Source organism: Triticum dicoccoides, chromosome 4A, assembly GCF_002162155.2.
Source record: "Triticum dicoccoides isolate Atlit2015 ecotype Zavitan chromosome 4A, WEW_v2.0, whole genome shotgun sequence".
Taxonomy (NCBI): Eukaryota; Viridiplantae; Streptophyta; class Magnoliopsida; order Poales; family Poaceae; genus Triticum; species Triticum dicoccoides.
In genome coordinates, this window is record NC_041386.1 from 678,733,720 (window position 1) to 678,736,302 (window position 2,583).

The window sequence follows — 2,583 nt, forward strand, 5'->3', positions numbered from 1 at the left end:
CAGCATCTCTCCGAAGAAACACTTGGCTTGGCCAGCATCGATACGCCCATCTGGCCAAACATTGCAAATCCACCAGCCGCCACTGCTTCACGGCTCGAGGTGATGATTGCGTAGCTACAGAAGAGGGCAACAGACACCTCTGTAGGGGTCGCACCCTCCACCATCCACTTAAGAATGCACTATCGGTTTACTTTTAGATCTACAAAGGAAAGTTGGAGAGAGCGCACAGGGCTGTAGGTAGAGCATGGTGCGGCCATATCTTAGCAACCACATGGCAAAAATTAGGTCTCGTGGAGATACCGTTGGGGCCCATGGGGTGGGGGCAACGAGTTAGTCGAGGAGGTTTCAGGGCAGTAGTGAAGGGCACAGATAAGAAAGGTGATGCATCGGCTGAGAGGAGAGGCGGCATCGAGGAGAGGTCACGCTGGCTCACCATGGTACTGGGAAGAGGTCGACCGTGAAGGACGAGGTGAGGTGGGAGGAGAGGAAGCGGCTACCGTACGCTAGAAATTCAGAAGAGAAGGACGAGACGAGACTGGGAAAAGGAGGTGGTAAGCACGGGGCTTGAGCCTTGAGGACGGAAGACGTTTCGTAATTAGGTTTTACTGCTTGGGTCGTCCACAACGTTTTCCCACACGTAAAACCAAAGCAAAATCATCTTGTTTGGTGGAGCCATGCTAGCCACACATGCTATTCACTTGTGAACCATTTGTAAGTGTGTCAAACAAACTAGTGGTCGACTGAACGCCGACAGCGAAAATTGTACAAAACTAAAGTACTCGGATGACACGACAAGACTAGCGCATGCAACTGCCGATCAAATGGTGGGAACTCTAGTATCTTTGAAAAGAGAAATGTTTGTTGGACTCTAGAAATCGATCCAGTTTCGAGCTGGTGTTCCCACCATCCTTCTTCAATATCATGACGCACGTCCTAGTTCATCTAGTCGACGAGATTGTCATTCTGGGGCCCATATTTCTACACAATATGTACCCCTTTGAGAGGTTCATGGGAGTCCTAAAGAAATATGTTCGTAACCGCGCTAGGCCAGAAGGAAGCATCTCCATGGGCCATCAAACAGAGGATGTCATCGGGTTTTGTGTTGACTTCATTCCTGGCCTTAAGAAGATAGGTCTCCCTAAATCGCGGTATGAGGGGAGACTGACTGGAAAAGGCACGCTTGAAAGGGACTCAATAATATGTAGAGACGAATATTCTTGGTCTCAAGCACACTACACAGTTCTACAGAACTCTACCTTGGTAACCCCGTATGTCGATGAACACAAGAACAGTCTGCGCTCCAAACACCCGGAGCAGTGCGACGACTGGATTACATGTGAACACATCAGGACTTTCAGCAGTTGGTTGGAAACACGTCTCAGAGGTGACAGCACTGTTTGTGATGAGCTGTACTTGTTGTCCAGGGGACCATCTTCGACTGTAATGATTTGGAAAGGATACGAGATAAATGGGAATACATTTTACACGATTGACCAAGATGAAAAGAGCACCAACCAAAACAGCGGTGTCCGCTTTGATGCAGCAACCGACAATGGAAATGACACATATTATGGTTACATAGTAGACATATGGGAACTTGACTACGGAGTAGATTTTAAGGTCCCTTTGTTTAAGTGCAAGTGGGTCAATCTGTTAGGAGGCGGGGTACAGGTAGACCCACAGTACGGAATGACAATAGTGGATCTGAAAAATCTTGGGTACACTGACGAACCGTTCGTCCTAGCCAATGATGTGGCACAGGTTATCTATGTGAAGGACATGTCTACCAGACCGAGGAAAAGAAAAGATATGGAAGCGAATACATCATACAATGAGCCAAAGCGCCACATAGTTCTTTCAGAAAAAAGGGACATCCTGGGAGTGGAGGGCAAGACAGACATGTCTGAAGAGTATGAAAAGTTTCATGAAATTCCCCCCTTCAAAGTCAAGGCTGACCCAAGCATCCTGATAAACGATGAAGATTATCCATGGTTACGGCGCAATAAGCAAACGACACAAGCGAAGAAAAAGTGAAGACTTTCTCCCGCAACTATTATATATAATGATACCATGCCAACTTTGTAACAGACGAGTATGATACGATTGTCCGTTTTGTACATGCACATGCTATGCCAACTTTTTCAGAGTTCATTTGAAAACTATGAATTTGAAAACCTCGCCAACCGAAGGGCGCTCACACCGGTTTATAAGCCTGTCCCTCTACACGCCTTGTTGAGCTCACAAACTTATGATTCACACAAATTTCAAAGAAAACTAATGGCACAAACAGAAAGTTTATAATTTTGCTGACCTAAAAGCAAAAAGAATTAAAAAATAAAGCAAAAAACCAAAAGAAAATAATTAATGCAGAAAACAAAACAAAAAAATTGGAAAAAAATAAAAATAGCAACAATAAGTATTTTATTGTAAGTAGAAACAAAATAAAATGAATAAAGCAACAAAGAAAACAAAAAAGTGTTTTCAAATTTGAAAACTAATGGCACTAACAGAAAGTTTATAATTTTCTAAAACTAAAAGCAAAAAGAATTAAAAAATAAAGCAAAAAACAAAAGAAAATAAATA